General features: G+C 41.8%; 1 protein-coding gene across 1 annotated transcript in view; it reads right to left on the reverse strand.

Moving 5' to 3' along the window:
- The window catches only part of LOC126235191 (hemicentin-2-like), a 534,119-nt gene that overhangs the window by 163,430 nt on the left and 355,896 nt on the right, over positions 1-14,793 (reverse strand). The window lies entirely within an intron of this gene.

The raw sequence follows: 14,793 nt of genomic DNA on the forward strand, positions 1-14,793 counted from the left end.
GCAATCTACATGCCAACGTTTATATAGAGGCATCAACGTCGTCATGTTGACTGGTACAAATAATTTTACGGTATTTGAAGTTGCTCGTAAGATCCAAACAAGTAATGAATGAGTAAAACGTGACTATTTTTTTTCAAATACTTAAGAGCTGTGAGACACTATCTACACAAGATATGTTAGTTAATTACTTTTTAATGGTATGTCATGAACGTCTATGACAGCTTTCCCTCTCCTACTGGCGTTACTTACGCTATATCACCTGCACAAGCTGTATTAGTGGAACAGTTGTTCACATTAAATACACTTTAATTTTGAAAAGGGATTCCTTCCCTGTAGCTTTGAATGCATGTTTTGTTTCCGACGTTTCTTCCCTTTTCCATTCCCGGTATGTTTCATCGCATTTGGCACTCTGATAAGTTATTATCAGTTTTCTGATTTGAAAGTAGATTATGTCCATGCAATAAAGAGAACTGCATTGAAAATTAATTCTTTAATTAAGGTTAGATCCATGATACACGCTTCAAATGGATTGTTTACATCCTAATGAAAATTACTTCTATATCTGACCAAATTACGTAAATGTGTTTAGGATTTTTTTATGAGAGTTCAGAGTGCTGAGGGAAGTACACTTGTTAGTCGATGGTTTTACAAATCAGTTGTACGAAGCGATCATTTTCCAGTGTGAGAAGTACACGTACTTTCTATTCGTCGCGAAAGTTGGCATCACATGGGTTATCTTTGTAAATAGTAATAGGTTTGTGTTTTGCGTGTTTATTTACTCCAGGGGTCGCTATATGGTGCAAGAGTTCCTTCGACGAACACCCTCTACAATTATATAATATGATCCCAAACTTTTTTTTAATAATACTAACTGCTAGTAACTGAGTCAGCACCTGGCACCCGAGGTGTAACCGTAACTGTTTTCTCTTGTTCCGTGAATTCTCAGTTTTCTACGTAATGTTGTAAGGCCATACATTCTATCACTGTTCCCTGAAGAAAGTACCTATTACATTACACTTACGTCACGACTCGCGGTGTACTTGCTGATTTACGAGTCACATGACTGCCCTGTGCCCGCGTCTTCAACAGTCACTCGGGACATAAGTGCCATTAAGGCCCGTCCGCAGCGTGCAGTAGCTTCACATTAAAGCTAACCACAATCACAGCGGTCGACAGTCGCTGCGCGCAATCTCTGTAACTCGGACGAATGGTGCGCTCTGGTGTTATGGAACGTTTGTCACCAGCTGAGGACGGTGCCTCATGTCCAGAGCCCCTCTGCACCTACAGTGGCCGCCAGAGTGTGTAGCCTAGACGACGGACGAGCCACCAGCCAGATATTCTCATTCCACGTTCAGCTTCGAATGTTTTGCAAGTGCCGTGAAATTTTTTCCGTGGTGCTATCAGGGCCGGTATCTTAAAATTCAGTTTGAATCGATTTTTCCGTCATGTTTCAGACGCGCATTTTACGGGTTTTAACTTCAGTGCGGCCGGCGAACCGGAAACTACAGTGCAATATCTTCCGTAGTCTGCAGTTTAACAGGAATGTAACGTGGGTTTCAAGCACGATGCAGCATTGAACTACCGATACTGGAGAGACTTTGTTCCAAGAAAAAAATAACACTTGACTGTTTCACACTTCTATTTGCATGCTTTTTTCAGTCCTTAATATCACCACTGACGTTTCGCTAAAGTTTTTTCCCTCCAAAACAGCTAGATCTGATAATGAAAGTATAAACTTAAGTTTTTTTAAATAGTCAGACATAGGCTGAATATAGGCTGAACTCCTACCTTAACAAAATAGGTGAGTCTAAGAAGAAACGATAAAACAGAAGGAACATGGGAAATAAATGAATTAGTATAAAGGGATGATAGGTGCCGTCCTGTGTGGCCAAGCGGTTCTAGGCGCTACAGTCTGGAACCGCGCGACCGCTACGGTCGCAGGTTCGAATCCTGCCTCGGGCATGGATGTGTGTGATGTCCTTAGGTTAGTTACGTTTAAATAGTTCTAAGTTCTAGGGGACTGATGATCTCAGAAGTTAAGTCCCATAGTGCTCAGAGCCATTTCAACCATTTTTTTCAAAGTTGATACATGTCTCTGTATGACTAAATAGCTGCTTAATTAGGCGCACTAGGTGATTTTACAGATTAATAATCTAAAATAACTAAATCACCAATTCACACAAATGGTTATCTAGCTAGTGGAGTATTCATTGGCTGGTGTTAATGGAGCGATTACTAAATCGCATTAACCATTATAAAACTGAAGTGGTATACCGGGTGATTCATTTTTGTATTTACCCGACGTAGCATTTCCCTTTTGTGACGTTTAATGCTGTTTAGTAAGAGATTTAAATTGTTTATTACTGACAAACTATAAAAGATACAAACACATTGCGCATGTCAATGGATAGAGGTAGTTTCAAAATTTTGACAAGCTGTCCTGTTGCTTTGTAGCAACGTGGTGACTACACCACGAGAGAAATCATTTTGTGTGTTGGAATTTGCACGACGTCATTCCATTGTGCAAGTGCAACGTTCATTTCGCTGTCTCTGGACCACTAGGTTTATGACTGGAATACTAAATTATTGGAAGTTGTTCGCTTATGCAGAGGGAAGAGTATTGAGATGCGTTCACATCGAGCCCCTGGAAGTCCACAAGACGGGCAGAGCAGGAACTTTAACTTCCTCAAACAACGGTGTGGCACGTTTTGAAAGTATGACTGCAGATTAAGCCTCACAAGTTGTAGGTACTGCAGCAATTGCATCGGCGACCACAACAGAAGGTTGGAAGTCTGTATTTCAGTTCTCCGGGATATGGGAGGACACTGTTCCGAACGACTCATCTTTCTCACGAATCGACGTTTCATCTATCAGGCAAAGCGAATAGCCATCATTTTAGAATTTTGGGCTAGCAAAATTCAGGCGTCGACGTCGAACGTGAAAGATTCTCACCGAAAATTGAATGTATTTTGTGCCGTTTCTGTTGACAAAGTTATGGATTTTGCGGAATGTCATGTCATGTCTAGACTTTCTGCAAAAGTGGTTGTTTCCTCAACTTCGCTAAGATTCCAATGAGTTCATGTTTATGCGTTACGGCACCTCGCCTCACATTCACCTTGAGCTGGGGCGTTATCTCAACAAGACCACTCACATCACTGGATTAGAAGAGGCGGACAACAAGATCTAGTTCATTGCTTCTACATCTACATTTATACTCCGCAAGCCACCCTACGGTGTGTGTCGGAGGGCACTTTACGTGCCACTTGCATTACCTCCCTTTCCTGTTCTAGTCGCGTATGGTTTGCGGGAAGAACGACTGCCGGAAAGCCTCCGTGCGCGCTCGAATCTCTCTAATTTTACATTCGTGATCTCCTCGGGAGGTGTAATTAGGGGGAAGCAGTATATTCGATATGTCATTCAGAAACGCACCCTCTCAAAACCTGTACAGCAAGCTACACCGCGATGCAGAGCGCCTCTCTTGCAGAGTCTGCCACTTGCGTTTGCTAAACATCTCTGTAACGCTATCACGCTTACCAAATAACCCTGTGGCCTAACAGGCCACCAGGCCTCACACCTTGCGAATTTTTTTCTGTGGGGGAACATAAAAGACAGAGTCTGTGTCCCAGCTCATGAAGAGCTGAGAAATAGAACTGTTCAAGCTGTCGAGTCAATAAACGGGGAACTGTTAATTTGTGTGTGAGAATGAAATTGACTACCGTTTCGATGATTCTCGAGCAATGCATGGTGCTCATGGTGCTCATGTTGAGTGTAAAAAATAGTGTCTGTGCGAACATAAAACTTTGAACTTCCCTCTATTCGGTGACATGCGAAATGTGTTTCTGTATTTCATAGTTTCTCTGTGGTAAGCACTGAAACCTGTCATTGTTTTTTGAATTACCATGTATTTTGCATATGGGAAGTAATTTCCCATATTTTACACACAGTTAATTCATTAACACGTTGGACTACCATTATGCACAGGACAGCGACAGTGTTCAAAAAGCAGTCGATATAAATGTTATGTTGACGAAGATATAAATGTACTACACTAATTGAAGATGAATGGAAGACTGAAGTGCAATTGGCGTAAATGAAGCTATGTAAAATGTGTGTTTTAGCTGTATTGCTTCATGTAATTTAATCCACAGTCAGGGAACTCAACCATCATTAACGGGGTAAAATTACTCTAACAGCTGGATATTTTTTGAATTTTTTCATTTCCTTTGTGAATAGCTTTCAGTATCCCATAAACGAAAAATGCAAGACCCCTGCATTTCTTAGTGTTGTATTTTCTCTATGTGATGATGGCACCCTGAACCGACCTCTATAGGCCGAATGTCTCGCTCGAATGGAGAAGCGACGAGCCACCGGCGGGAAGAGCGCAGCGTGCCATGTCTGCTGTGCTATCTGGATGCAGAAAGGCCGAGAGAAAAAGGAGAGCTCGGGAGAGGAACTGTGCGGCGCGAGGGATGGCAATAATTTAGCAAAGGACTTTTCTGCAGTGAATTAACACCAGAAGCCGTCTGGGGAGCTCTTGAGACGCATAAAACACTTTAATGAGCCGCTAAAATTCTGTTACCGCCCACAAGGAGTCCACAGTCGGCAGAATCGTACCGGGAACTGGTTACAACGGAAAATACAAGGCAGTGTAACTCGTATAATATTTATTGCTCTGAAGGTTAAACTGCTGCAACAGGACACAAGCTGAAAACTCAGTTGCCAACACTGCAGAAGAACTGCGGAGAATAATGCTACCCGAGGTAACAGCAATGAAAGTCTGAGATATGGGCGAATTACCTATCAGCTAATGCAAATATATGTGATTATGACACCCGGCGCTGCGAGAAGCGATGAAAAGTGCTAAGTAAGAAGTGGCATACGCAAGTTTACCATAGATATTATTTAAAATTATGACTTGTTATATAGATATAATTCTGCAGCATCATCTTCATAGTAGTCCCTTTGCTAGGGACTACACTAATCCCACAATTGCAGCCACTTACGAAATGCACCTCGAAGTCTTTTATTCTTATTCTGTTTAACACCCTATACGATTGGACTCGAATCTCCTCCATTGCTTAAAATTGTTGCCCCTTAAACTTCATTTTCAACTTCGGAAAGTACGGCGATTAGGGAATAACCATATTGTTTAACAAAATATTGCTGAATTAAGTAGGCCGCGTGCACTAAGCTGGAGTACCCAGTCGTATGCACGCCATTTCTGTAGACGTTTTCTCCTCATCTTCTCACTTAAACGTATTAGAAAATCGCGATAAAATTCCTTCTCGGCTGTCTAACCACGAGGCATGAACTTTCCATCGACTTCAAGAATGACTCTTCCACTCCAGCGGTCTTTACTTTTTCTCCTGGTTCAGAGCCATAAACCCAAGATTCATCACCAGTTCAAAATCGTTCAAATGGCTCTGGCCACTATGGGACGTAACATCTGAGGTCATCAGTCCTCTAGAACTTATAACTAATTAAACCTAACTAACCTAAGGACATCACACACATTCACGACCGAGGCAGGATTCGAACCTGCGACCGTAGCGGTCGCGCGATCCCAGACTGAAGCGTCTGGAACCGCTCGGCTCATTACCAGTGACAACCTTTGAAAGAAAGAGTGGATCGTCTTTGGCCTGTTGTTATATTCCCTGCAGACTTTCACGTGTTCCTGGTCTGGCCGTCTTAAAGTAGTCGTGGCACAAACTTTACCGCAATCCTATTCATGTGTAATTCTTCTGAAGGAATACATTCACATATGCCATGATGGCCGGATTAGGCTTAACCGGTAGAAGCAGCTGGTTAGTGCGTCAACCTGAGAGGACGCCAGTGGAAACTAAGTGTTAAATTATTAAAAGTCCTTCCAACAGTCCAAATGTTGACAACTAATGTGTGAGGGAGAGGGGAAGAGGAAGGGTTGCTGCAGTTGATATGTAGATTGGGTGGTATAATGTTATCGAATCGGTCATGAACAGCATAAATATTCTCAAGGTGTAGATTTTGTGTGGCCTGTCTATGATGTTGGATAACCAGTACTCTCATTTTCAGAGCATCTCCTCGTGTAATGCCAGTTGTCTGACCAGAACGGTCATCATCATCAGCCAATGGCCTCCCGTGTTTTAAAAGCTTGTTTGCTATAATTGGTGTCTTCAGATGGGTTGATGCAGCTCTCCCCTCTGGTCCATCCTGTGCAAGCCTCTTCATTTCTGCATCACTACTTCTAACTACATCTATGCTAATCTGTAAAATAAATTCACGTCTTGGTTTCCTTTTACAATTTTTATATCTCACACTTCTCTCCATTACGAAACTGACGATTCCTTAGTGCCTCAGGATGTATCCTATAACCGAGCCTATCCCTTAGTCAATTGCCCGCATCTTGTGGTCGTGCGGTAGCGTTCTCGCTTCCCACGCCCGGGTTCCCGGGTTCGATTCCCGGCGGGGTCAGGGATTTTCTCTGCCTCGTGATGGCTGGGTGTTGTGTGATGTCTTTAGGTTAGTTAGGTTTAAGTAGTTCTAAGTTCTAGGGGACTGATGACCATAGATGTTAAGTCCCATAGTGCTCAGAGCCATTTGAACCTTAGTCAACTAATTCCATAAATTTCGTTTTTCCCCATTTTCACTCAGTTACCCTACTACCCACATTTTCTTCAGCATGCATCTGCAACACCGCATTTCAACGGCCTCTGTTAACTACTTATCGTCCACGACTTACTTCCATACAAAGTTACACTCGAGACAAATACCCAAAGAAAAATATTTCTAACCATTAAATTTATAGTTTAATCGAGTGACCCGATACAGGTGTTAGGAATGTGAAGAATTTTTTTGCTTTAAATTATTCTTAAATTTATTATTCGTTTTCCACCTGTATCGTTCGTAGAGACCACCCTCAGGGGAACTGAATATGCAATTCAACTTTCCAACGGATATACTGAAAGCTATCGGACTCATAAAATATGTACAGGACCACGTATGACAGGCCATGGTTTCGATAGCAGTGCCAAATTGGCCTAACTATTATTAAACAGAATGATCATTAAGGTGTTAACACGAGGTCTTCGCCAACATTCCACTACCCTCGTATTACCATTGTTCATGTTCATCTTGTAATCTCTACTCAAGATACTATCCATCCTATTTACCTGCTCTTCCAAGTCCTTTGTTATATCCGATACAATTACAGTCTCATTGTGTTTATTTCTTCTCCCTGAACTTTAATTCCAAATTTCTCATTGGTTTGCTTGACTTCTTGTTCAACGTAAATATTGAATAATGTTGAGGATAGGCTACAATTCTGTCTTTCTCCATTCTTGGTCACTGCTTCCCTTTCATGTCCTTCTACCCTTATAAGTGCAGTCTGGCTTCTGTACAAGCTGTAGATAACCCTTCCACCCTGTATTTTATCCCCAGTATCTTCAGAATTTCAAAGAGTGCGCCAGCCGCGGTCGCCGAGCGGTTCCAAGCGCTTCAGTCCGGATCCGCGCGACTGCTACGGTCGCAGGTTCGAACCCTGCCTCGGGCATGGATGTGCGTGATGTCCTTAGGTTAGTTAGATTTAATTAGTTCTAAGTTCTAGGATCCTGATAACCTCCGATGTTAAGTCCCATAGTGCTCAGAGCCATTTGAACCAATTTTTGAAAGAGTGTATTTCAGTCAGCAAAGTCGAAAGCCTTCTCCAAATCTGCTTGTGCTATAAAAGTAAACTTGCCTTCTTCTAAGATATTTACTGTACGGGTCGATCAAAACGTTTCCGTTCGGAGTCCACACTGATCCCTTTTCTACACGTCGGTGCTTGTATACCCGCATCGGGGTCGCGCTGGATTGCATGTACGCTGCAGCAACGCCCTCAAACGGAAACTTTTTAATCGCATCTTATACATCTCTCGGGAACCCGAACTGCTCTTCACCAATGCCGAATTTACTCGTTTTCCCATTATTCTGTAAATAATTTGTGTCAGTAGTTTGCACCGTGGCTTGTTAAACTGATGGCTTGGTATGTTATGTTCATACCGATCAGCACCCGCCTTCTTTGAAATTGGAAATCGTCATATTTTTCTTGAACTCCGAGGGTATTTCGCCTCTCCCATACATCTTACCCACCAGGTGGCACAGGTTTTTTTCTGTGCTGGCTCTCCCAAGACCCTCAGTAATTCTGAGGGGCTGTCGTCTAATCCAGGGGCTTTTTTTCGACTTATGGATTTCACTGCTCTGCCAAATTCTTTGGGTAGTGGTATTTCGCCTACATCAGCTTTATATACTTCCTCTTCTCTGCGCATAATCTTGTCTTGCAGTTTGTGTCCGTTATATGGACCCCCTATGTATTCTTCCCACCTTTCAGCCTTCCCGTCCTTGCTTAGTACAAGCTTACTATTTGAGGTCTTAATATTTTTACAACTACTTGTCTTTTATCCACAGGTTTCTTAAATTTTTCATTGGATCTATATTGCCCATAAGAATCCACGCTTCTAAAGCCTTCCGTTACTCGTTTAGTCATTTTTGCTCTATCAGTTTGCCTTTCCCGCCAATCTAGTTTTTATACACGCCCGTGTTCCCTTACGTCTGATTCATTTCCTCGTCGCATAAATTCAATATCTCCTATGTTATCCAAAGATTTCAACTAGGCCTCGTCCATTTATATACTTGATCCTCTACCAACTTTTATTAACTTGTCAATGTTACCCATCAGTCTTATTTCTACTTCTTTCCCTTGTTTCAGTCAATTGCTGCCTAATGCTCTCTGCGACACTCTCAACGACTTTGGGCTCTTTTAATTTATCCAGGTCTCATCTCCTTAATTTTCGCAGTTCCTTCATTTTGAATCTGCAGTTCATAACCAATAAATTATGGTCAGAATCCACGTACGCCCATGAATGTATCTTGCAGTTAATATCTGTTTAGAAATTTCTCTCTTACCATAATGCTTTCTAATCGGTCAGGAATCTTTTAGAGTCTTCAGGTCTGTTCCATAAATACAACCTCTTTGCTTCTTCAAAACCAAGTGTTAGCGATGATAAATTATGCTCCGTACAAAATTCAATCTGTCGGCTTCCCCTTTCATTTCATTTCCGCAGCCTATGTTCTCTGTTACTTTTCCTGTTCTTCCTTTTCCTGCTGTCGAAGTCTGATCCCTCGTCACAGTTAAATTGTCATCTACCTTAGTTATCTGTATAACTGCTTTTAGCTTATCTTACATTCTCTTCATCATCTACGGAGTTGGGTGGCATATAAACTTTTACTAGTGTAATAGGTGTTGGCTTCGTGTCTACCTTGGATACGATAATGTGTTCTCTGTGTTGCTAATAGAAGGTTACCCGCATTCTTGTTTTATTGTTTGTTATTAGACCTGCTCCTGCGTTACCCGTATTTCAGTTTGTAATTTATAACCGCGTACTGATCTGACCAGAAGTCCTGTTCTTCCTGTCACTCGACTTCACTAATTTCCGCCATATGTACTTTCAACGTAACCTTTCCCTTTTTAAATACTCTAACCCACTTATCCTATTAAGAGATCTAATGTTCCATGCTCCGGCCTGTAGAAAGACAGGTGAGGTTTCCTGAGCGAAATGGGAGACTATTTTGCCATATGAAAACATTATACCAAAGAGGACGCCTTTATCTTAAACATATAGCAGAGCTACATGACCTGGGAAAAAGCAAAGGCAATAATTTCCCTTGCTTTCAAAAGTTAACACACAGCACAGCAGATCATATTGACTAATTTTAGAAGTTCACATCAGTCAATGATCCAAACTGCTGCCCCCTGCATCTACTGAAAACCTGGTGCCTATCTTATACCGGTTGTAGGTCTATGTGTAACGTAAAGCATTGTCTCCAAAAGCTTACTTCAAGGCCTGGTGAGTTTCTGTAGCGTTTTCCCAAGTTTGAGAGAAAGCTTTTTGAGGTCAATCATACGGAAACCGCAAACTCACAGAAACACAAAAATGGAAATAAGCTAGCCAACAACTAACCAAACTACTTACCTCGCAGCCACATGTCACAATGATTCAAGAAGGCTACATGGGGAGACACCTAGCGGTTTTCAGTTCTCTTACAACTATTAGCACGGATCATTAAAATTTAACGAACTTTTACATAGCAACTCATATGAGCAGAAAGAAACTCATCTCGAAAAAAAGCATTGATGAGTGTAAAGCTAGTGTAAATAGGCTATAACTTGGAACACACACTTTGGCTAACACAGTCAGTATTATCGATAAATTCAGAAACTGGCGGATGCTAACTTCAACGTTACCCAAAATCATGCACGCCACTAGTTAATCATATACTTACAAGTAAACTAAGCCACAAAATCTCATTTTATTTAGCCTGTAAAAGGAATAGTAGAAGTAATAAGGCTGTTCCTAGAACGTGAAGATCTCAGAAACACACACTATCGACTCACTACGTGCTGTGAGTCGACAATAAGCTGAAAAATTTGCTGAAATTCACCAGAGTGTAACCCGAATGTCTCGATACAAGGGAACGATTGTTCCAAGTGGTTTATGTAATTCTACATCGACACACACTATCTGGAACTGTTCTATTATAGTTTATCCTAAATTCTCGTACAATATATGTTATAATGTGACATGCACATCTCAAAATTCAGTGTGGTCGATCCTTTAACGCTGCATCATAAATGCAGACAACATTCACTGCTGCCAACAACTGTTCAACAAATTACTTCTTCACTTCGTTTTCTTTTATTATGTTGACAGGTACACATTATCATCTGCAGTGTTGAGAGCTTTTTCTAGATGGATTGCACAACATAGAAATATACTTAAAAGGACCAGAAAGGGTCATAACTGTGTTCAGAGCGGAAAACTGTCTGCCAAGCAGGTAGCAGGTATAGAATTCACCATGTCCCATCTCAGCACAGCAGGCGGCATGGGACAGCTTGTTTGATGTTGTGGTCTTCAGTCCAGAGACTGGTTTGATGCAGCTCTCCATGCTACTCTATCCTGTGCAAATTTCATCTCCCAGTTCCTACTGCAACCTACATCCTTCTGAATCTACTTAGTGTATTCAGCTCTCTACGATTTTTACTCTCCATACTGCCCTCCAGTACTAAACTGGTGATCCCTTGATGCCTCAGTACATGTCCTACCAACCGATCCCTTCTTCTAGCCAAGTTCTGCCACAAACTCCTCTTCTAACCAATTATATTCAATACCACCTCATTAGTTATGTGATCTACCCATCTGATCTTCAGCATTCTTCTGTAGCACCACATTTCGAAAGCTTCTATTCTCTTCTTGTCCAAACTATTTGTCGTCCATCTTTCACTTCCATACATGGCTACACTCCATACAAATACTTTCAGAAACGACTTCCTGACTCGTCAATCTACAAATTTCTCTTCTTCAAAAACGCTTTTCTTGCCATTGCCAGTCTACATTTTATGTCCTCTCTACTTCGAAAATCATCATTTATTTTGCTCCCCAAATAGCAAAACTCATTTACTACTGTAAGTGTCTCATTTCCTAATCTAATTCCCTCAGCATCACCCTATTTAATTCCACCACATTCCATTATCCTCGTTTTGCTTTTCTTGCTGTTCATCTTATATCCTCATTTCAAGACACTGTCCATTCTGTTGAACTGCTCTTCCAGGTCCTTTGCTGTCTCCGGCAGAATCACAACGTCATCGGCGAACCTCAAAGTTTTTATTTCTTCTCCATGGATTTTAATTCCTACTCCGAATTTTCCTTTGTTTCCTTTACTGCTTGCTCAGTATACAGATCGAATAATATCGCGGATGGGCTACAACACTGTCTCACCCCCTTCCCAACCACTTTCATGCCCGTCGACTCTTATAATTGCCATTTAGTTTCTGCACAAACTGTAAATAGTCTTTCGCTCCCTATTTTTACCCCTGCCACCTTCAGAATTTGAAAGAGACTTTTGCAGTCAACATTGTCAAAAGCTTTCTCCAAGTCTACAAATCCTAGAAACGTAGGTTTGCCTTTCCTTAATCTAGCTTCTAAGATAAGTCGTTGGGTCAGTATTGCCTCACGTGTTCCAACATTTCTATGGAATCCAAACTGATCTTCCCCGAGGTCGGCTTCTATCAGTTTTTCCATTCGTCTCTAGAGAATTCATGTTAGTATTTTGCAGCAGTGACTTATTAAACTGATAGTTCGGTAATTTTCACATCTGTCAACACCTGCTTCCTTTGGGATTGGAATTTATATTCTTCATGAAGGCTGAGGGTATTTCGCCTTTCTGATACATCTTGCTCACCAGAATGTAGAGTTCTGTCAAGGCTACATCTCGCAATGTTATCAGTAGTTCTAATGCAATGTTGTCTACTACCGGGACCTTGTTTCGACTTAGGCCCTTCAGTGCTCTGTCAAACTCTTCACGCAGTTTCATATCTCCCATTTCATCTTCATCTATATCCTCTTCAATTTTCGTAATATTGTCCTCGAGTATATCACCCTTGTATAGGTCCTCCATATACTCCTGCCACCTTTCTGCTTTCCGCTCTTTGCTTAGGACTGCTTTTCCAACTGAGCTCTTCATAGTCATACAAGTGGTTCTCTTATCTCCAAAGGTCTCTTTAATTTTCCTGTAGGCAGTATCTATCTTACCCCTATTGATATATGGCTCTACATCCTTACATTTGTCCTCTAACCATTCCTGCTTAGCCATGTTGCACTTCCTGCCGATCTCATTTTTGAGACTTTTGTATTCCTTTTTGCCTGCTTCATTTACTGCCTTTTCTCGTTTCATCAATTAAATTCAGTGGGAGAGGATTGTTCAAGCTGGTGGAATGTCGGTATTGGTGTAGGGAGTGTGTAGTTGGAGTGATATGGGACCCGTGATACATTTAGATACGACTCTGACAGGTGACACGTACGTTAGAGTCCTCTCTGATCACCTGCATCCATTAATGCCCATTGGGCATTCCGACGGTCTTGGGCAATTCCGGTAGGACAAAGAGACACCACACACGTCCAGATATTTCTACAGAGTGGCTCCAGAGACACTCTTTTGAGTTTAAACACTTCTGGTGGCCACCGAACTCCCTAGGCATGTACATTATTTAGCATGTCTGGGATGCCTTGAAACGTGCTGTTCAGAAGAGAGCTTCACCCTCGTACTCTTACCAATGTATGGACAGCCCTGCAGGATTCATGGTGCCAATTTCCTCCAGAACTACATCAGACATTAGTCGAGCCCATGCCACGTCGTGGTGCGGCACTTCTGTGTGACCTCAGAAGTTAAGTCGCATAGTGCTCAGAGCCATTTGAACTTCTTTGTGCTTGCGTGTTCCCTACACGATATCAGGCAGGTGTACCAGTTCCTTTGTCTCTTCAGTGTACGAAGTGCGTTCTTCAAAGGAGGTGTAGCCTAATATGACTTTCCTGTGATTCTTGCATGAATGTATCGATAGATAAATATTAATTTCATCAGAATATCTTATTACACCTCGCAAAAATGTATACCACAATGATTATCATGATTGTTATGGTTACTTTCCGAGGAAACCTTACTTGTCGTGGCAATGAAAATTTTAGTGGCAAGTAAGAGAGAAAAAAAAAAAAACGTGATGAGGCTCTAAAGCAGTAGGAGCACACATTTGATCTGTCGTCTTAGCCGGTAGCACCAAAGTCGCTGTTCGATGACTGGCGCTCCAATATGGTATTCAACGGAGAACATCGAGAGCCAGAAGAAGCTTGAGAATCGTATCGCACTAGAGCGCCATTTGTTACATCTAAGAACTGTATCTACTCGATTGTGTCCAGACACCCATCAGTGGATCTTGATATTAGATGTGTCTACCCTTCGCCTTTATCACAGCTTGAACTTTTCTAGGGACATTTTCACTGAGGTGTATCATTTCCTGTGGAGGAATGTTAGCCCATTATTCCTGAAGAACCGAAACCCGAGAGGGTAGTGATGTTGAGAGATGTGTCCTTCAGTGAAGTTGACGTACTAAGTCATTCCAAACGTGTTCCATTGGGTTCAGGTATGGACTCTGGAGAGCGTATTTCAGGAATGTTACTGACTACAAACCACTGACTTACAGATGATGCTTTATTACAAGATACAATGCGTTGCTGATACAGTCATCATTCAGAAGTGTTCCCCTACTGCAGGCAGTGAACAGTGGTGTAAAATGTGTTCGTGTCCTTCCGCGTTTAGCGTTTTCTGGAGTGCAGTAAGAGGACCACTTCTTAAGCACGTAAAACTCCCCCATACCGTAACACTACCTCGTCCTGGCCTCACTTTTGGCACCACACATGATGGCAGGTAACGGTCTCCAGGCATTCGCCGAAGCAAACCTTGCCTTTCTCTGCTAACAACAGTATACTCCACGTCTTCTTATATACTGACAGATCCGATTCTCGTGACATCTGGTCGTCAATTCTGAATTACATTAGAATGTCGTGATACTTATAATCAGATAGCGTATTTCTACGGCTGTGCGAAAGATGAGGAATGCCGGTGACACGTTGGATGTGTTCGTCTTGTAATGGTTCTTAATTTACGTGACCATTACGGCACTCCAACCCCAGTTCTCGATACCAGTAATATCGTACTACTTTTCTGCGAAGTAACAGACATATTTTTGTGACAATATTCACATTTGGTTTTATTAATGTATAGGTACTCCGAAGTATCGATATGTTACAGTGATATGGTTCTTGTGTGTATTCATTTCTGTGAGACTGTCATAATCTTTGACTTACTTGTAACCATTTTGGAACGAATGCGCAGAGAGCACTGTTTATTTCACTTTGCAGAAGTTAAGTTGTTATTTCGCTTTGTAAAAGA

This window comes from Schistocerca nitens, chromosome 2 (assembly GCF_023898315.1).
Source record: "Schistocerca nitens isolate TAMUIC-IGC-003100 chromosome 2, iqSchNite1.1, whole genome shotgun sequence".
Classification (NCBI taxonomy): domain Eukaryota; kingdom Metazoa; phylum Arthropoda; class Insecta; order Orthoptera; family Acrididae; genus Schistocerca; species Schistocerca nitens.